Source organism: Pan troglodytes, chromosome 3 (genome assembly GCF_028858775.2).
Source record: "Pan troglodytes isolate AG18354 chromosome 3, NHGRI_mPanTro3-v2.0_pri, whole genome shotgun sequence".
NCBI classification, from domain to species: domain Eukaryota; kingdom Metazoa; phylum Chordata; class Mammalia; order Primates; family Hominidae; genus Pan; species Pan troglodytes.
This window is the reverse complement of record NC_072401.2, coordinates 157,095,251-157,118,119: the sequence shown is the minus strand read 5'-3', so window position 1 is coordinate 157,118,119 and position 22,869 is coordinate 157,095,251. Positions and strand designations below refer to the sequence as shown.

Below are 22,869 nucleotides of genomic sequence, written 5' to 3'. Positions count from 1 at the left end.
AAAGAATGTTGTAATCAGAGAGAAGGGAATGCTGTGAGAAACACAACTAGCGGAGTCTCAGAAGCAGGAATATGCATCAGCGTTCAAGGGGAAATAAGGAAATGGGCTGAGTGATACGAAGGTGTGAGTTAGACAGTGGCATGAAATCAGGTTACAGATTGCAGGTAAACAGGCTCTGAAGACTTTGAATGACAAGATGAATTAATTGAATATACTGAATTAGTAATTGAATTAAAGAATTAAAGTAACTGAATTAAATTGAATTAAAGAATATAATTTATATATAATATAAAGAATATAATTTAAGAGACAACCCAGGTTAAGTTAAAGATCATCTTAGTATACCAAAGCCCAGGTGAAGAGAGACCTTATTAATCTAAAAAATTTACTATCAAATTTAGAAGAAAACACACACATTTAAGCTCAAAAATACAAGGTACTGAACAACATGCAGAACGTGTTAACATTTGGTGACAAAAAATGACTACCAATTATACATGCATATATATTTACGTATCCATTAACTAACTCCATGACAATACATAATTAGAAACAGTGGTTATCTCTGGGAAGAGGAATTGAGTGACTGGGAAACACAGACAAAAGAGAGATGTGATTTTCATTTTATTTGTCCTTTTATACCTCTGGGATTTTTCTACCATGTACTTGTATTAACGATTGTAATCAACTATTACGAAAGGACCAGCAACATGAACAAAGAAAGAGAGGTTGGAAAGAACAGGATGTGTCTGAGGTTTTCGGTGAGGCTGAGAGCCTGGGGAAGAGGGGAATATAAGCCTGGGAGAAGTCAGGAAGGCATTGTGAACATGCTTTTGTGCTATTCTGGGGTTTTGTTTATGATTATATCTCTGTCAGCCAACAATGCTGAGACACAGCAAGTATTCAATAGGTTAATAAATGAAAAAGAAGCAAACAACAGCAATCCGTGAAATTATTCCTGCATATTATGCTCTTCTCTGAGCCTACTTTCCTATCATTAAAAGCAGGGGTTTGAGCCTGGATACTTTTTAAGGTCCTTGCTTGTTTTTATAGTCTATGATTTGGATTCACAATTTGCCTCCTGTTGGCTGAATACAAGAGCATTGATTCTTTCTGATCACTGAAACGATGACCAAGAATCAGTTATCTTTTCTCAGAAGATATTACATTTAAAACTAAAACTTCATCCAGATTCCCAAATACTTATTATCTTTAAAATACATTAACTATCTTCTGAGTAGTTTTCAATGGCAATTTATTATAAAGATAATATGAGGCTATATAGGAGGGTATATTTTAGTCAGGTTCTGTTCACTAAAAGTCCTAAAGTAGGTAAGCAGTTACTAGGGATGGCTACTACATGGATAAAATACAATTTCCAATCAGAACAGCATATATCCAAGAGCAAGCTTCTCGTGGCTGCAATATCCTCACTCCCCACCAAACTCCCACCTCTCCCGACATAAATCATTTCTTCACTCTTGATAAAAATTAACTCATACAAGTTATGACTTTTACTTCTCTTTCCTGTTAGATTATCTCTACAGTGTCCTTCTCTTCTCCCCAGACTGAAGTATATGTCCAGAGTGTAAATACCAGTAGGATTGGGTATTCATGAAGATAAATGTGTTTGTTTATCAAATTCTCCTTTTGTACTGTTTGCCAAAGACAGGATGTTCCTAGGATATGGTCTCACCTATTTTATAGGTGAGAAAACAGGTCCAAAGGGATTGGACTCTCATCATTTGGCTGTTCAATCTTAGAAAGTCACTTTTCTTTCTTCACTTTTCAAGGGTCAGTTTTCTCATATCTACAAGGAAGGGAAGTTAACTGAATGTATACGAATTTGCCAATGTCTCCACCTCCAAATTATTTCCATGCCTAGTGGTACTGTAGGAGTTATTAAGTAATTATTTTAGGCAGATAGAGAGGAAAACGGGTCCTTGAAAAGTTTTCATTTTTAAAACAGCTCTTAGAGCCAGGCCAGCAATCTTTGATATGAAAATGCAGGCCATTAGAAACTGGGTCCACCCAAACATGGCATTCCCTCGGCCTTCTGGCCCTTGCCCCTGCCCCACATATTCTGGGCAACGTGGCCGCCTCCACATATCCCTACGTGTAGAATATCATGGCACCCTGCATTTGCATATTAAAACGCTGGGGTGGGAGGGCCAACGTTTTCCATGGGCTCCATGAATGACATGCCTGGTCAAACCAATCCCCTGAGCTCTATGCAAATCAAACACTGCCTTCTCCAGCCTACTGGCTGGTATCTGTGGCACTTGGGGTTTCCTCTTTCAGCTTTGGAGCCCCCTTCCTTCTGTCTCTGTAAGGCTAGCCTCTTCCTTCTGCCTTCTCTTTTCTTTCTTGCCTATTAAACTCTCCACTCCTTAAAACCACTCCATGTGTGTCCATGTTGTTTTATCTAATCTATACGAGACAAGAGTCCTGGTGTTCCTCTACTCATTGGAGCCATATCAGTGGTAAAACTTAATCAAAACTATATCAATATAACATAAGCAGTGCCACCAAAGGTAGAGACTGCTCAGGAATAAAGATGAGGATAACCCCAATAAGATCCATGACCATGTTCTAAAGCATGGCAAATACAATGGACTGAAGAAGTGAGTAAAAAATTCCATAAGTAAATACATTATGTGGTAGAGTTACTAACCTAATTTTTCCTTCAAATGATATGAATTTCATAAGGAATATACAGTCTATTCATTGTGATTAGTATAGTATTCCTCCATTCTGGACAGAAATTTACTTACATATTCCAATTCCTTAAGGAAACTCAGTAGAGAACTTTCAAAGGAGTCCTTCATAAATACCTCAAGATTATCAGATACGCAGCAGAAACTTGAACTGGGACCCTGCTTGGTCCACGCAGAAAAACGGCCACCCCGTAACCAAATGCCAGTTACTGGAAACTAAAGATGTGCTTCCTCTTTAATATGCACTTCACCAAGAATTGCTACTATGAGGTAGTCAGGATTCTGAACCTCATAGTGACATAGTGACCTCAATATCTGGCTCTAGCACCAAAGGATGAAAATGGAAAAAGAAGAATAAAGAGAAATGCTTCAAAGGAGATTGTTCCAGGACTACCAGTAGTTCTCTACTAGGTTTACAAGAACTGATCCAGCAATGGAATACAGATGCACTAGTGATCCCAGCCAAGATACCAGAACCTGACCCAGGTCAGGTGACCCATGGCACCTTTAGAAATAATGCACGGTTTTAAATAACTGTTTTGGGAGTGGTTTGTTATGAAGCAGTAGCTACTGATCTGGTTGTACTTTCCCTAAGGGTGCTCCTCTTCTCCCACTTCCTTATTGGCAGAGCCCGCCTCCCACACCCTGGCTTTCTCAGCTCTCCTTGCACCAGCTCCACTGCTAGCTCGTAGGAACTGAAGAGAAGACTTCCAGGAACTTTTCACAAGAAGCCTCTCCTTTCTTCCATGCTTTGCACTTTTTCTGGGAGGATATGAGGCTTGGTGCTACTAAGACCACCCTGTAATCATTAATATTCATAAGGATACTAATAATACCAACTTCACAAGAAATTGAGAGCATTAAGTAAATATATGTAAAGTACTTAGGAAAGTTCCTGGAACATAATGTCATTTAGTCTTAGCTAAAATTTGACTGGAGGTGACGTAAATATACTAATGATATAACTTTATTATATAGAAAGAACATGGCATTTGGCTGGAACTTACTAAGTCATAACCATACTACTGTTATTAACAAAAAGGAGAGTCTTATTGAGTTGTGAGATTTATGATATATATGTTCAATTTTATTTAATATTTACAAGTAGTTTTTGATTAATACAATTTAATTTTAAAAACCAAAAATTAATTGTAAAAATTTAAAAATATTTTCAATTTAATAATTTATAATTTTATGTTAATAATTTAATAATTTTTATTTAAAAGTAAAAATTGAAGTTTTAAAAATAAAATGTCACTGTTAGTAAACATTCATGAAGATATTAGTCTGTCTCAGAGATAGTACCTACGTAAAATATAATTTTTCATGTTTCCATCATTATTTATGGTTGCTTTTCTTTGAAAATAAAGAATGCTTTTTTTTCCCTAAAAACTTTTTCTTTTAGAAAAGTTTTAGGCTCACAGCAAAATTGGAGATACAGATATTTTTCATATAGCTCTGCCCCCACACGTACACATCCTCCCCCGTTATCAACATTCCCCACCAGAATGATACATTTGCTGTAACTGATGAGCCTACGCTGGCACATCATTATCACCCAGAGTCCATAGGATACGTTAGGGTACACTGTTGGTGTTGTACGTTCTTTGGGTTTGGACAAATCTATAATGACTTTATCCACCACTATAGTACCATACAGAGTATTTTTACTGCTCCAAAATCTTTTGTGCTCCTCCTGTTCATCTCTCTTTGCCCCCTAACCCTTGGCAACCACAGATCTCTTTACTAACTCCACAGTTTTGTCTTTTCAAGAATGTCATATAGTTGGAATCGTATAGTTTGTAGCCTTTTCAGATTGGCTTCAGTAACTTAAGAGTGTTCATTTAAGTTTCCTTCATGTATTTTCATGGTTTGATACCTCACTTATTTTTAGTAATGAATAATAATTTATTGCTTGGATATACCATAGTTTATTTTTTCATTCACTTACCAAAGGACATCTTGTTTACTTTCAAGTTTTGGCAATTATAAATGAAGCTGTTATAAACATCTGGGTGAATAGTGTTTCATTTTTAATCTGCCTTTGGAGATTACTATGTGAGGCCCTGATGATCAGAGAAGCTGCAGCCATCTTCAGAGCATGAGTAAAAAGCTCAGAGGATCACAAGACTTTGAGCTAGAACTTTTGACTTTTTGGGGCTATTAATTTAACCTACGTTGGAACCATCTGCCTCCAGAGTTTTTGTTGTACAAAATAGCGTGTGTTCTTACTGCTTAAACCACTTGAGGTAAGCTTTGCTGTAATTTGAATCTTAAGGAACTCAGAATTTCCTTGCCCTGTTCCCAGTGTTCTTAGGCAGTGAGGGGCTGAGAATTCTTGGCATAGGTCCTGTATTCCCAAAAAGTAGACTTGAGATTGTATCCATCAAATATCAGTGTTGGGGTGTTCCATCATTTTGTATTAGTCATTAGAAACATAATGCTATTGGAGAACATTTATATTTTTTAACAAAGAAAACAGCACAGAAAATGCACATACTTCATTTTTGTCTTATATAAACAAATATAAATATTTTTGATTCTCCAGCTATTTGTATTACAGAAAATTCTGTGCTTTAAATTATTTTCTTTTAATTGTCTTTATTCTGCAAAACCTCTTTTGATCTCTTAAATGGTTACTAACATTAATAATACAAGATGTCAGAATTTTCCTGGAAGTCATATACAATACTTCTGTTTATATCTTATTGGCCAGAATTTGTCACATGACTACTTGCTGCAAAAAAAAATCTGGTAAGTAGATTGTATGCCCACCAGCACTTTTTATTACCATGCCTGTGACTCCATATTCTTAGTTGTTCCAACATTTCTAATTCTCTAGTGTTTGGCAGGTGAAGATGACTATTGTTATGAATTTTATTTCTTTTATGACTAGTGATGCTGAGCTTTATCTTCTAGATTCTTTACACAATTTAATTAATGACTTCATTACATCTACTAGGGCAGTGTGGTGGATCTAAATCATCATAGACTAATCTTCAATGTTGTATGCAAGGCTGGATAAAATTTCTTCTTGCCATGATTTCAATCTTTTTAATGGCAAGAAAGTGACTTTATATTTTAAAATGTATCTCTGTTAAGTGGGCACACAAAAAATAACGAATGAATAAATTAAGAAATAAAGAATTTTAATCTCAAGTCATTTAAAAATTCTATACTTTGATTGTTCTTAATTATTCACATAATTGGAAATTGAATTCATATCAATTTTTGCTAAAAAATGCCTAACTCCATGTCTAACACATAGTAAGCACTAAATAATCATTTGTTAAATGGATTCATGAATGAAAAAATAATTACCAGCATTGATTTTATTGGGAATAGAATCTAATATTTTTGTGTTTTCAACATTTTTAAGGTTACTTTATCAAGATTATAGTGGTACTAGAAATATCTTTCCCATTTTCTTTCAGTTTTAACAAAATTAAAGATTCTTTCTCAATGTTTATAATTTCACAATTGGATTTTATATGTGAATTAAGTTGTGGCTCCAGGGTTCGTAACACTAAATATTATATTAACTGAAAATTAATTATCAGTAAGAGACTAAAAAGGCATCTCTTCATTACAATATTACTTTTGAAAGAATTTCATAGTATTCTTAGGATAAACACATTATTGTATGCTGCATTTTTTTTCTGTTCTCATAGACAGAAATTAATTTTGATTCCATTAGTTCTGCACATGGTAATAGTTTTAGTTTTTCTGTATTTGGTTTTATTTTTTTCTGTGAATGTTAATAATTTTGTAAAACTTTGTACACTGTAAATAAGATGACTATCCAAATCTCAGATAGTTACAAAGTGTTTTTCTATATTAGAAATATTTGTTTGAAAACTGGCAAGGTTGGGCCAGGTGCAGTGGCTTAAGCCTGTAATCCCAGCACTTTGGGAAGCCAAGGCGGGCGGATCATCTGAGGTCAGGAGTTTGAGATCAGTCTGGCCAACATGGTGAAATTAAAAATACTACATTTCTATTAAAAACATGAAAATTAGCCAGATGTTGTGGCAGGCACTTGTAATCCCAGATACTTGGAATGCTGAGGCAGGAGAATCGCTTGAACCTGGGAGGTGGAGGTTGCAGTCAGCTGAGATTGCACCACTGCACTCCAGCCTGGGTGACAGAGTAAGACTCTGTCTCAAACAAAAAAAAAAAAAAAAAAACCCAGGCAAAGTTGTTAATGTAATTGGTAATACTATATTTATTACTAAACTAATATAATTTGTAGATTTTGATAAAATAATACCTTCTACTTTGAACTTAACTTATATTTTATTCCATACATCTTGAGGAGAAAAACTACTTTATTTTACACATCTACAAGATGGGAACAATAATGATACTTACCTCAGGATCATTGCAAATAATAAGACAAATTAATGGCTTAGAACAATGACTGGCATGTATGAAGTGTTCAGTAAATACCTGGCTGATTCTTTTCCTTCTTACTCTTGTTGTTACAATCTTTTTATTGCCTATATTAACTGTTTAATGATTAGCAAATGAATTAAAATATTTGGATATTAAAGCATAGACCTTTAGAAGTCTGCATGAACAGAGACCACACTTTGGACATCTTTTGTGTTATGCACAGGGCCTACCATTAGGCTGAGCATTGTGTCAACTATTAACTTGGCCATCTCCTCGATCTCATGCTCAAGTATGTCATATTATCTTCATTCATCATTCACAATTGATTCTTAAACATTTATTATTTGTCATGCACCTTTGGCAAAAAAAAAGATAAGAATAATAAAAGAAATGGACCTGGGTCTTGTTCTCATATAAACATATGGGAATCTACAAATATTCTTAAGAATATCTAAATATTTGTAATACAGAAACTCATACTGTTCCTTAAATCAGTTTCTTATAGTCATCTTTTTCCAAAGTTAAATACTTTCACATTATTTATGAAGAGACACAAATTAACAGTCATCTACACTATAGCATTAGACATTCTATATTAAAGCTTTAAAAAGTATAGATGACTTATTGAAGAAGTATAATTTAAACCATCTCTGCTTGCTAGCACAGAACCATGTAAACCAAAGCCTCAAATAAATTAGTTTATGAGCATATAAAGAATTGCTTTAAATGAAGACAAGAATAACTTGTTTGTACTTTCTCATTATCATCAAAAACATTTTCACTGTTAGCAGTATGGATAGTATAGTTAAATGTTATTAGGAAATATGAAAAATCTTCTCTGACTTCTTATGGCATATTAACTAACAGGGGTGGCATAAGGCTGAGAAGATGGCTGGGTACAGTGATATGGTTTAAATTTGTGTTCCTGACCAAATCTCATGTTGAATTGTGATCCCCAATGTTGGAGGTGGGGCATAGTGGGAGGTGTATGGATCATGGGGGCAGACTTCCCTTTTTGGTGCTGTTCTCATGATAGAGTTCTCACAAGATCTGGTTGTTTAAAAGTGTGTGGCACCTCCCCTGCCTTCCTCCTGCTCTGGCCGTGTAAGATGTGCCTGCTTCCCCTTCACCTTTCACCATGATTGTAAGTTTCCCGAGGCCTCCACAGCTATGCTTTTTGTACAACCTGCAGAATCGGGAGCCAATTAAGCCTCTTTTCTTTATAAATTACCCAGTCTCAGGTATTTCTTTACAGCAATGTGAGAACAGACTGATACACAATATTAGTACCAAGAGTGGGGCATTGCTATAAAGGTAACTGCAAATGTGGAAGCGCCTTTGGAACTGGGTAATGGGCAGAGGTTGGAAGAGTGTGGAGGGCTCAGAGGAAGACAGGGAGATGAGGAAAAGTTTAGAACTTCCTAGAGACTTGTTGAATGGTTTTGACCAAAATGGACATGGAACTCCAGGCTGATGAGGTCTCAGATGGAATGGGGAACTTACTGGCAACTGAAGCAAAGGTCATGCTTTTATGCATTAATAAAGAGCCTGGCTTTACTGTGCCCCTACTCTACAGATCTGTGGAACTTTGAACTTGAAAGTGATGATTTAGGGTATCTGGTGGAAGAAATTTCTAAGCTGCAAAGCATTCAAGATGTGCCCTGCCTACTTCTAACAACCTATGCTCATATGCATGAGGAAAGAAATGACCTGAAACTGGAACTTATATTTAAAAGGGAAGCAGAACATAAAAGCTTGGAAAATTTGTGGCCTGGCCATGTGGTAGAAAAGAAAAACCCATTTTCTCAGGAGGAATTCAAGCAGGCTGCAGAAATTTGCATAAGTAAGGAGTTGCCAAGTGCTGATAGCCAAGACAATGAGAAAAAGGCCTCCAAGGCATTTCAGAGACCCTGGAGGCAGCCCAGCCCATCACAGATGCAGAGGCCTAGGACCAGCCCTGCTGCCTTGAGCCTTGGGACACTACTTCCTGCATTCCAGCTGCTCCAGCTCCAGCCATGGCTAAAAGGGCCCCAGATATAGTTTGGGATGCTGCTTCAGAGGATGCAAACTGTAAGCCTTGGCAGTATCCATGTGGTATTAAGCCTGCAGGTGCTTAGAGTGCAAGAGTTGAGTCTTGGGAGCCTCTGCCTAGATTTCAGAGGACATATGAAAAAGCCTGGATATCCAGGCAGAAGCCTGCTGCAGGGATGGAGCCCTCATAGAGAACATCTACTAGAACAGTGAAGATGGGAAACGTGAGATTGGAGCCCCTACACAGAGTCCCCACTTGGGTACTGCCTAGTGGAGTTGTGAGAAGAGGACTACCATCCTCCAGACCTCAGAATGGGAGATCCACTGGCAGCTTTTACCCTGCACCTGAATGAGTCATAGGCACTTAACGCCAACCCATGAGATCACCTGTGGAGGCTGAACCTTGCAAAGTCACAGGGGCAGAGCTTCCCAAGGTTTTGAGAGCCCACGCCTTGTGCAAGCCTGCTCAGAATACGGGACATGGAGTTAATAAAAATTATTTTGAAGCTTTAAGATTTAATAACTTCCCTGCTGGGTTTGGAACTTGTATGGGGCCTGTCGTCCCTTTCTTTTGGGCAATTTCTCCCATTTGGAACTCGTGGGTTTACCCAATGCTTGTACTCTCATTGTATTTTAGAAGTAACTAACTTGTTTTTGATTTTACAGGCTCACAGGAGGAAGGGACTTGTGTTGTCTCAGATGAAACTTTGGACTTTGAACTTTTGAGTTAATGCTGGAATGAGTTAAGATTTTGGGGGATTGCTGGGAAGGCATGATTGTAATTTGCAACGTGAGAAGAATACAAGATTTGGGAGGGGCCAGGGGCAGAATGATATGGTTTGGATTTGTGTCCCTGACCAAATCTCCGGTTGAATTGTAAACCCCAGTGTTAGAGGTAGGACCCTGTGGAAGGTTTTTAGATCATGGGGAGGGACTTACCCTTTTGGTGCTGTTCTTGTGATAAAGTCCTCATGAGATCTGATTCTTTAAGTGTCTGGTACCACCCCCCGCCACCCACTTCCTCCTACTCTCACCATGTAAGTTATGCCTGCTTCTTTTTTGCCTTCTGTCATAATTGTAAGTTTGCTGAGGCCTTCCCTGCCATGCTTTCTGTATAGCCTGCAGAACCTGTGAGCCAATTAAACCTATTTTCTTTATAAATTACCCAGTCTGAGGTATTTCCTTATAGCAATGCAAGAATGGACTAACACATACAGCTTTTAGGTTTTAAAATAAATATGAGAGTTGAAAAATACTGCCTCATAAGGGCAATAACCAAATTAATGTGCTTGAAATAAACCCATCAATGCTCATTTGAGACTTTTCCATTTAAGAAATGCATCTACATGAAAAGCACATAATACTCAAATTTGTTGTGAGCTATCATAAATGGCTCCCCAAAAGGCTGACTTAATGACAATTATCAGATGCCAAGGAATACACCTTATTGTATCAGCCCAGTGAGGGAAGTGGTCTGGGCAAGGAATGGACTCATTAAGAAAAACAGTCTCCAGTGAATTCTCCTCAAATCTTTTGTGATTGAAAATCCCATCAGCACTTTATCTGTAAGTTGGTTGCTATGTGAGGTAGTGGGGGTCAAGGCTTCTAGAACTACTACTGCTTGCAGAACATGAACTGATTAATTTTTATTCTAGATTCAGCTGTGTTAGAAATGTCATAGTCCTCTCTTAACATCTATTTGTGGGATCTTCTATTTCTCTTCAGTTGTTCATCATCTAATGTTCAGAGCCCAGGATAATCACTCAGACTCATTTTTGGGTGTCTCTGTGTGGATACTTGAAGCAAAATAGGGAATGTTGCTCTAAATTGTTGACCATTTGGGAATATTTTCTCAACTCCACACTTTACACATTTGGTTTATATTAGGTAGTTTAGAGAACACAGTATACATCCCAGCTTGAATTTCAATTCTGCTGACTCTCACTGCTAGGATCAGACACACCTAGACATACCCAGTAGGCAAGCAGGTTAGTTTCTTCAAGGGATGCTTGACGTAATTGTCTGAGACCTTCTGAGTAAAGAAATGAGACACATAAGCTCTTTCTAAGACTGATTTTCTAATATCAGAGAGAAGGCGTGATTTGGAGAAATTTATAGCTCAGTGTTATGGGTTAAATAGTGTCCCCAAATATCTATATTAAAATCCTAACCCATAGTACCTTCAGAACATGAACGTATATTTAGAGATTAGGCCTTTAAAGAGGTAATTAAGATTATTGGAAGAAAAATCTTTCTGTCAACTTAAGTTCAAGTGATCAGAACCTGTGAATTAACAGACATACTAAGGAGAAAAGACAGGTTTAATTCACACATATATAGGAACACACAGTAATGAATGACTCGGTGAATAGCTGGAGGTATAGGTCTATATACTACCTAAACAAAAGGAGGGTAAGTGGCTGTGGCCAGTGTCTAGGGTTTCAGTGGGGAAGTATGGAAAGTCCTGTTGGCTTTTTGATGCAAATAGAAATGGCAGTGTTTATCCAGGCTGAAATCTCAGCCTGAAGAGGAGGGTGGGTGTTATGACAGTGTAATTTATACTTCCTGCTGCCAAGGGCTAGTATTCTCCTGTATCAGGGTTCTCCAGAAAAACAGAACCAATAATATATATTGACATATTACTGATAACCAATTGTATATACATATGAATATGTATGTATAATATATACATATATGAAGAGATTTATTATGAAACATTGGCTCACATAGTAGGAAAGTTGGCAGTGTAATTTCAGTCCAAGTCTGAAGGTCTGAGACCAGGGAAACCAATGGTGTAAATCCTGGTCCAAGGGCAGGAGAAGACTGATGTCCCAGAGCAAGTATGTGGCAGGAAGCAAAGGGGCCAAAATCTTCCTTCCTCTGCCTTTTATTCTATTTAGGCCCTCAATAAATTGGATGATGCTTTCTCACCTTAGGGAGGTCTGTCTACTGAGTCCACTGATTCAAATACTAATGTCACCTGGAAACACCCTCATAGACACACCAAGAAGCAATGTTTAATCTGGGCACCTCTTGGCCCCATTAAATTGCCATGTAGAATTAACTATTTTGGCCCTCTAATAGGAAACTGCTTTGGAGGGGGTCAATGGCAGCTGTATTTGGGGAGTCTCTGCTAAGTTTAGATTATGTTTCTTTATGTGGCTGCTGATTGTTTAGATATTCTTCAGTTAAAGTAATCTTCATATCATTTTGGTAGGCTGTTAACTCTTTCAAGGTTGAATGAGGTTATTAGGGTGGGCCCTAATCTGGCATGACTGGTGTTTTTATGAGAAGACACAGACACACAGAGAGAGCACTTCACGTAAACATGAAGACAGCCCTTCTACAAGTCGAGGACAGAGGCTTTAGAAGGAACTGACTTTGCTAACACCTTGGTCTCGGACTTCTACCCTCCAGAACTGCAAACAAATTTCTATTGTTTGAAGTAGTCAGTTTGTGATACTTTGCGATGACAACCCTAGCAAATTAATACACTCAATTTTTTTTTTAATCCTATGAGTTCTGTCGAAAAGAGAAAGAAATGTCTGTGTGACAAAGTTAAACTTAAAAAATGTTAACTCATAAAGTCTCTGTGAGATGTTGGATGTTCAAAGAGGCATTTTCACAGGTCATGTGTAAATATAGCAAGAAAGAATGGGCCCACCATAGCACAGGAGTGTCAGCACTGGGGTTATTCATAGCAGGAGACACCACCTCCAGCAGTGGATTCAGCTATAGCTTACCGAGGCCATTCCTTTGAACAGAACTTAGAGCACTCAGAGGATAAAACTGCAACAAAGCCCAGCTTTGCAGGCACTATAGAACTCAGTAGACAGTGGAGGCTGAAAGGACTTGCCTGTGACCATATGTGAGGCTTCTCTGAAAAGTTCTGGAAGTAATTTGAGGAAACACTGGGGGTGCAGGATGGTCACAGAAGGATGTGGATTTATAATTTACTATAGTTAGATGGTGTCAGCACCAGAGAAGTAATTATTTATTTATTTATTTATTTATTTATTTTCACATTAAAGCAATATTATTACCTCTAGGCTGGGGCAAATACACATGACATTGGGACAGAAGACAATCCTCACATTGGCATTAGAATAAAGAAACTATAGACATATCAGAGAGGATCAGACTTTGTGGTCAACAGATTATTCTGTCTCCAGAATTGAATTTGATCCTTCTACATTAAATCTACCTGTATTTTGTTTTAAATAACATTTTATCCTTCTCAGATGTGAATTCACTTAATAAGTGACTATAGATCTTCATCTTTAGTAAGGACTTGGGCATCCCATGAAAAGCAGCTGGTTAACTGGTACAGAACAGTACCCAGCAAGTGTAATTGAACTGGCAAAATTCTGTCTTTCCTAAGATGGCAGCCTCCAAAATGATTTAATAAAGAGAAAAGAAAAAAGGCCAATTCAATAATTTTGAATAATAACTTTGATTTTATCTTAAGAATGTTTCTTAAATTAGAAATATTATAATATTGCATTTGAATATAATCCTTCTTTTCCTAAGGCCTTCAAATAATGTATTAAGGTGTTATTACATATATTCTAGCTCATGTACCAATATGTAAGTATTATCACTGCCTTGTTTATGGAAGATTTAGAATCTTCTTGATGTTTTACAAGCTGAGTCAGTGCCAGATAACTAAAAAATAATAGCAAGGTGTTTGCAAGCCTCAAACCATATTAGAGATTATAACTGAGACACAGAGAAATGACTTAAAGAGAATAAAAGCAATTATGATGTAAACCAAACATAAAATCCTAAGCTCCCCAACCAATTAAATGGTGTCCTCCTCTTGGCCAAGTGCATTACAAATTTAACCTGAAACACTAGTCCAGGCCATAATGGGATGGGGGAGTCATACACGCCTCATTATACCCTCCTCCCTTTGGAATTTAGTCACAATTGACCAGCCTTAACATTAAAACAGAGACCTTATGACTGACAAAGCAGACTGTTTGTAGCAATATGATACCAACATGACAAACAGCAGGCCCTGAAGGAAAGAAAAGCATTTTACCCCAAAGTATATATATTTTTTCAACATATTTTGAAAATGGCCCTGCAAAGCTGTCTCTTACAGGGGAAAATCTACAATCTGTAGAGAATTCCTTTTCCTTTCCAGGTCTTTTTCCTGATTCAGGAGAGAATTAACTAAGAGTCTGGCACTTGATAAGTCTGATAATAAAGTTTTACAATCTATTCTCTCTGAAGACTGCTACTTGGAGGCTTCATCTGCATAATAAGAACCTTGGTCTCTACCATCCCTTATCTTAACCCAGACAGTCCCTTCTATTGATTCTAAGTCTTTAAATAAACTCTTTAAACCAATTGCAAATGAGAAAATCTTTCAATCCACCTGTGACCTGGAACCCCGATCCCCTTTGCTTTGAGTTGTCCCACCTTTCTGGACAAAACCAATGTACATCTTACACGCATTGATGAATGTCTTATGTCTCCCTAAAACATAAAACCAGCACCCTGGGCACATGGTCTCAGGAAGTCCTGAGGATGTGTCAGAAGGATGTCCTTAACTTTGGCAAAATAAACTTCTAGACTGATTGGGACTTGTCTCAGATATTTTTTGTTTACAGTGAACAAAAGGGAAAACACCTGGATAATTTTGCTCTTTGACTAAGGTGATATGGTCTGACTGAAAGTCCAAATCTACCTCCTACTGCCCTCTACCATGTTCACTCCACTCCAGGCTCAGTGTTCTTGCTGTTTCTAACTCCCCGAGCATGATATTCTTGTCTAGGTGTCTTTACATCTGTTTTATTTTTTTTTTCTTTACCTGGGATGCTCCTTCTCCATAGCTCTCCTCTGCATGTCTCTAAGGTGACACATCTTCAGACAGGCCTTCTCTGTTGCCCTATCTCAAACAGTATTCTCCTTCATTACTCTATTTTTCAATGTAGCACCTATTCTTCCTGCATTTAGTAATATAAATTTACATTCTTTTATCCCAAACCTTTGAGAATAAATGTGCTTCCAGAATAAGACATTTTCCTCCCAAATTTTAGAAAGATAATATAGGATATTTACTGTATATTATGTAACCCCTTCCCCCAACACACTTGGCCTCAGCCACTGATTTACAATAAAATTCATTACTAGTAATTAATTTTAAGTGGGATAAATAAAGACTATACATAGCTTTATGTCAGTTCAAGACAAGTTTTTGCCAACAAATAAGTTATAAAAGAATCTTTGGTTTTCAGAACTTCTTGAATTGTAGAACTGTGGGTAGGAGATTTGAGGAATACATATAAAAATATAAATGTAAATATATAGAGAGACTTGCTTGCTTGTGCGTTTGTTTGCTTCTCCCACAAAATGTAAGCTCCATTAGGTCAAGGGCATGGTCTATAGATACTCAACGAGTATTTTGTAATTAAATAAGACTATTTTCCACCTGATGATTCTTTTGTACCATTACCAGTAGATACTGATGTAGACTTTCAAAAATCTCCCATATATATGTAAGAGTTGTTGGTCTGAGGGGCACTGGACTCTGAGATGTCATGAGCAATATAACATAGTGGATAAAATTTCAAACTTTGGAAACAAGCTGAATTGGCTTCCAAGCATGATGTTTGTCCTACCATATTCTGTGGGAACCTCAAAGAACTTTAATTTTCTCATCTATAAAATGGAGAATATAACACATTGTGGATAAACGAGAACACCAAAGAGAGAGAAAGCAATAGAGAAATCATTCCCAAAGCCATGAATCTCTCAATCCGTTTCTAATTGGAAACAAATTCTGCTAAATACCCTCTACATTTTAAATGATTCATTTCTTCCTTTTTGTCCCTAACCAACCAACATAGATAGATAAGAGGGTGTCGTGAATTGTTCTCTTTGTTTTAAAGGTAAAAACGATTAAAAAAAAAAAAAAAAAGCCATGTATGCCAAGAATCAAGACAGTATGGTGTTAGCAGAGGGACAGAGGGACAGACACATAGATCAATGGAATATATAGACCCACACAAATATTCTCAACTAATTTTGACAAAGGTACAAAACAATTCAGTGAAGAAAATGTAGTCTTTTCAATATCCATTGCTGGAGCAATTGGACATCCATGGGCAAAAATATGAACCTCAACCAAACTGTACACCCTTTAAAGATAGAAGATGAACTTCAAATTCAAACTTTTAGAAAAAAAAATGAGTGAAAATATTTGAGACTTAGGACTAGGAGAAAAGGTATCAGTTTTGACACCCAAGGAAAAAAAGATTCATAAAAGGAAATAAAGATAAAATAGACCTCTTCAAAATAAAAATAAAAATAAACAACTTATCCTCTGTGAAAGATCGTGTCAGGAGGATGAAAACACAAGCTACATATGGGGTCAAAATATTTGAAAATCACATACCCGACAAAAGTCTTGTATCTAAAATATATAAAAACTCTCAAAATCCAACATGAAACAACACCACCACCACCAAGCACTCCAGTTTGAAAGTAGACAAAAGACATAAATAGGTATTTCTCTGAAAAAAAAATACAAATGGTAAACAAGCACATGAAAAGATGATTAGCCATGAGGGAAATTAACATTTAAAACCACACTTAGTAGACATCCCTACACGCTTATTAAAATGGCTCAAAAAATAGTGATAATGTCAAATGCTGGTTAGAATGCAAAGAAACTAGACCACTCATTTATTGCTGATGAGAATGTAAAGTAATATAAACACTCTAGAAAAGAGTTTAATAATTTCTTAGAAAACTAAATCTGCACTTACACATGACCCAGCAATTTGACCCTGTAAATTTATCCCAAATAAATGAAAATTTATGTTCACACAAAAACAGGTACACGCATTTGTAGAAACTTTATTCATAGTAGCCCCCAACTGGAAACAACGTAGATAGACTTCAGTGGGTGAATTATTGAAAAACATTCACATTATGGATTACTACTCAGCAACAAAAAAGCGCAAACAAGTGGCACATACAACCACTTGAACGGATCTCAAGGGGATTATGCTATCTGAAAATAGGTACTCTCAAAAGCTTATGCATACTATGAGGTTTCATTTGTGGAACATTCTTGAAATGATAAAATTATAGAGATAGAAAATATATTATTACTGCTAGGGACTGAGAAAGGGAGAAAGGAACAGATGGAAGAGTGTGTAACCGTCATAGGATTCTTGTGCTGATGGAACTGTTATGTGTCTTGACGGTGATGGTTGTTAAATAAATCTATACCTGTGACAAAAATAAAATGGAATGAAGCACACAAACACATGCAAATTAGTGCATGTAGAACTAGTGAAATCAAGTAGGGTTAATGGATGGCATTGTCATTTTCCTGGTCGTAATTCTGTACTATAGTTATGCAAGATGTTACCCTTGGGAGAAACTGAAGGGTATACAGATTTCTCTGTATTATTTTTTTTAACAACTGCATGTGAATTTAGAATTTAAAAATGTGTAATTAAAGCAACGTGTAATCATGAACTTTTTTTTTTGGTCAGGATAAACCAGTAAGTAGGATATATTTTCTCTGATTCAATATAATTTTATAATTTTTTGTCCTTTCAATAATCTGCAATCTTTCCATAACTAGACAATAAATGATTCATATAAAAGAGTTAGCAAGTAATTGGAATCCATTAATTAGAAAGTCAAAATTATGAAGATGAATCAGCTCAAAATGGAAATATTTCTTTTCTGGAAAATTTATCTTGCTATTTCACATTGCAATTGTCTCTAAAATACATGAGTTTATAACCAGGTAAAAGTAAAAATTTCCAGAATCTTGGTCCAATAGATCATTATTTCACATAAACATTGGATTGTAGTAACCTCAGAAATGGAAAATTAGCTTTGGTTATAATTTTCCTATAAAGCCAATAGGAAATCATAACTGTACTCATAAGCAATGATTCAAATTCCTGCTTAACTAAGTTGTACATACTTGTCATAAATGAAGATGATTTTAACAGTGATTTGAAGAAAAAAGAATGTATTTTTTAGAGCAGTTTTGGGTTTACAGCAAAACTGAAAGGAAGGTATAGAGATATTTCATACACCACCTGCCTCCACACATGTACAGCCTCCACCCTATTGAAATCCCCCACCATATTCGTACATTTGTTACAATATATAAACCTACGTTGACATATAATTATTATTCAGAGTCTGTACTTTACACTGGGGTTTACTTTTGATGTTGTATATTCTATGGGCTCAGACAATTGCATAATAAAATTTATCTACCATTATAATATAATATAGAGTATATTTAGATCCCTAAAATTCTTCTCCATTTCACTTATTCATCTCTCCCTGTCCCCTAACTCCTAGAAACCCCTGATTTTTAAAATCTTTATATATAGTTGGAATCATACAGTATGTAATCAATTTAGATTGTCTTGTTTCACTTAATAATATGTACTTAAGTTTCCTTCTTGCATTTTCATAACTTGATAGCTAATTTCTTTTTAGTGCTGAATAATATTCCATTGTTTGGATGTACCAAAGTTTATTTATCAGTTCACCTACTAAGCAATATCTTGGTTGCTTCTAAGTTCTGGCAATTACAAATGAAGCTACTCATTACTCATAATAATAACCATCTGTGTGCAGGGTTTTGTGTGGATGTAAGTTTTGTGTGCAGGGTTTTGTGTGGATACTACTTAGTATCTCCTTTAAGTAGATACTAAGCAGCACAATTGCTGGATTGCGAGGTGAGAGTATGTTTAATTTTGTAAGAAACTATGAAACTCTCTTACAAAGTGGCTGAGCTTTTTCTCATTTCCACTAGCAATGAATGCAAGTTCTTGTTGCTCTATATCCTCACCAGCTTTTGGTGTTTGATAGAGAACTCTCATATACCCCATACTCAGCTTCTCTTATTATTAGCACATTACATAATTATAATGCATTTGTCTCAATTAATGAACTAATATTGATATATTATTCTTAACTGAAATCCATACTTTATTCAGATTTACTTAGTGTTTATCCAATGTCCCATGTCTGCCTCAGAATCCCATCTAGGATACCATAATGCTTTTAGTTATCATGACTTCTTACACTCATCTTGGCTACAGCAGTTTTTCAGACTTTGATTGGTTTGGTGACCTTGACAGTTTTGAAGATTACTGGTCAGGTATTTTTTAGAATGTCCCTTAACTGATATTGTTTGATATATTTCTCACTATTAGAATGGAGTTATGGGTTTGGAAGAGAAAGACCAGAGGTAAAATATGCATATCATCATATGTATATTAAATATATAACATTTATGTTATTAATTGATTTTAAATATCATATCATGGTTATTAAATATGATTTTGACATCTAGAATTTTGCTGTGAGAGCATCCACAAACAGCTCTGGAGAGGCAACCAGGTCTCAGTTCTAACAGAAGCAGTTAGAGAGCTGTGAACCATAAATTTGCCTTTTCTAGGTTTCTGTTTGCTCACTGGAAAATGGAATTTTCTTCCATTCCAAAAGTTCTGTTACTCACATTAGCCAAGGGCACTGGGCCTGTTCTGTGACATTAAGGCTCACAAATTCCTTGGAATATGGGCCATTTCCTTTGAACAGATACTTCTGTGATATACCTAATGCTGGTAAGATTGGCCTACAGGCCTGCATCTTAAGTCAAGGGGCCACTGTGATACAGTGCACAGCACCTGCTTTTTGCCTAGTGGAGAATATTAGCAACACTCCATCAGAAATTTTGCTCAAAAAATGAAATACATTATCCCTCCATACCTCCTCTGCTTTGCCATCCCTTTCGTTTCCCCCTCACATCCATTTCAGAATTAGAGCTACACTTTTGTTATTGCAAGTTCAATAGATATAAATTATTATACCTAATTGAACCATACGTAGAGCTATATATCTGTTTCCATTTGTACACAGAAATTAAAATTATATTTGCTTAGAAGCACCATAGGTAAAAACTTTAAGCATTCATTTTTCTTATTTTATTTATTTATTTTTATTGATTCTCTCATCATCTGACATAGTTTTGAAAAAGCACTACAAAGGCAGAAGGTCAATGAAAACGAAAAGAAAGAGGTGTGGACAGTCCATAAATTGGATCATTTGTGTTGAAAAACTGATACTTTAACTCTACTGAGTTGTGTCCTATGCCCCACTTGGAAAACTCACAATCTCACAGAAGTTAGAAAGCTCCTTCCCTCTCCACATGTCACTGATTGTCAGTCACTAGGAGAAAGCTGAGCAGGTACACAGCCCAGATTCCTGCAACATTCAGAAAGTTTGACAAATACAGATGATGTATTCTAAGAGACAGGAAAATAGATATTTTTCATGTCGTGGAAGACTGCTATCTACAATACGGAGTTTTTTCTGTGTAAGTTTCCTTATACTGACATTTGGAAAATATCATTATTCACAGATGGGAAGAACAGTCTACTAGCAGTAGAATTAGAGGAGTTTGCCATTTTTTAATAGGCAAACCACTAATCCCAAGGTGTGTACTATTAATATGTATATTTTGCTAATTGTATTCTAAAATAGAATATTTTGTATTATGATAGTCTTTTCCATTAAAATTTTCATTTCTCTTCGCTTTTTGTATAGAAAATGTTTTGCTGCTATTATCCAGAATTAACCTTTGATTTTGAGGAGTGACTTTAAAGTTTGGCAGAAAAGAAGCAGAGTCAAGGTAGGAAAATGTCTACTTTGGAAGCTTAGGCCTTTAAAGAAAACAAACAAAATAAAAATTTGCCTATTATTTCAAACAGTTCATACATGGTGGTCCATAAACTGGATCATTTGTAATACCTATCGGCCACTAAAGTATATACTTTATTTCTAAAGCCAAATGGAAACCTAAGTATTCAGTTGAAATTTCAGTGCATACCTATTCTGTTTACCTCTATACTCTATGGCTCTTTAAATTCACAAAAGGTACCTCAGAAGTTGGGAAAATGTCTAAAATTAGCATTCATGCCTAAGTCTCTGTACTCCAGAGTTTCACTCATATTTTCCCCCTCTGCCAAAGTATAGCAATATCAGTATTGAGAAAAATAATGAATATTTGCTCATAACTAAACATTATATTCAACCCTCCCCAATGTTACCTTTATTCTCTAAGAATCTGGCTCAGAAAAGATTATTAATATTTTTTATAGTAAAAATAAAATTATTTTAATTACAGAGTATTTGTGTTATAAACGCTGCCAATAGGTAGAAAAAAAGTTTGTGTTCAATTTGTTTCTCTTGTTTTTCCTCTTCCTTGTGCAACAACAAAAATTTCTTGTCCTTAGGACCAGGAATTGCTTCAGTAAAGTTGCAAGATACCAAATCAACATACAAAAATGAATAGCATTTCTATATCATAGAAATGAAACAGCTGAAAAAAGAGAGCAATCCCATTTACAATAGCTACAAAAAAAGGGATCAATTTCACCAAGGAGATAAAAAATCTCTATAAGGTAAAAACCATAAAACACTGATGAAAGAAGTTGAAAAGGACACAAATGGAATGTCATCCCATGCTCATGAAGTGGAAGAATTAATATGATTAAAATAAACATACTTCCCAAAGCAATCTACATATTCAATTCAGTCTATACCAAAATACAAATGTCATTTTTCACAGAAATAGAAAAAAAATCCTAAAATTTGTATGCAACCAAAAAAGATCCTGAATAGTCAAATTCTGAGCAAACAGGGCAATGCTGGAGGCATTACACTAACTGAATGCAAAATACATTTTCATTGTAAGACTATAATAAACAAAACAGTATGATATTGATATAAAAATAGACACAGACAAATGGAACAGAATAGAGAAACTAGAAACAAATCCATATATTTACAGCCAATTGATTTTTGACAAAGACATTAGGAACATACACTGGAGAAAGAACACTCTCTTTGATAAATGGTGCTGGGAAAATTGGATGTCCATATACAGAGGAATGAAATTGGACTCCTATCTCTCATGATATACAAAAATCAACTCAAAATGATTAAAGATTTACATGTAAGACCTGAAACTATAAAACTACTAGAAGAAAGCATAGGAAAAACACTACAGGACAATGACTTATGTGAAGATTTTATGGCTAAGACCTCAAAAGCACTGACAACTAAAACAAAAAATAGATATATGGGACTATATTAAACTATAAATTTCACAGAAAAGGAAACAATCAATAGAGTCAAGAGACAACCTGTTGAATGGGAGAAAAAATTTGCCAACTATTCATCTGACAAGGAACTAATGTCCAGAACATACAAAAAACTCAACAATAAAAAATAAATAATTTCATTCAAAATGGGCAAAGCATATGAATAAACAATTCTCAGAAAAATACACACAAATAGCCCACAGATATATGAAAAAAATGCTCAAAATCATCAGAGAAATGCCAAGAAAAAACACAGTGAGCTATCACCTTATACCAATTACAGTGGCTATTGTTAAAAATACAAAAAAAAAAAAACAAAAAAAAAACACAAAAGATGCTAGCAAGGGTGTAGAGAAAGGGGAACTCTTATACACTGTTGGTGGAAATGTTAATTAGTACAGCTACTATGAAAAACAATATGGAGATTTCTCCAAAAACTAAAAATAGAACTGTTATATTGATTCACCAATCCCACTACTGGGTATCTATCCAAAGGAAAAGAAATCAGTACGTCAAGGGGATACCTGCACTCACATGTTTATTACAGCACTATTTACAATAGCAAA

At 35.8% G+C, this 22,869-nt stretch overlaps 1 long non-coding RNA gene across 1 annotated transcript; it reads left to right on the top strand.

Moving 5' to 3' along the window:
• The first annotated feature begins 3,034 nt into the window (after positions 1-3,034).
• On the top strand, positions 3,035-21,903 carry LOC134809841 (uncharacterized). The gene is made up of 3 exons (XR_010156399.1): positions 3,035-3,203; positions 20,745-20,829; positions 21,434-21,903. It is a non-coding gene; the product is annotated as an uncharacterized LOC134809841 (long non-coding RNA).
• The last annotated feature ends 966 nt before the right edge of the window (positions 21,904-22,869 follow it).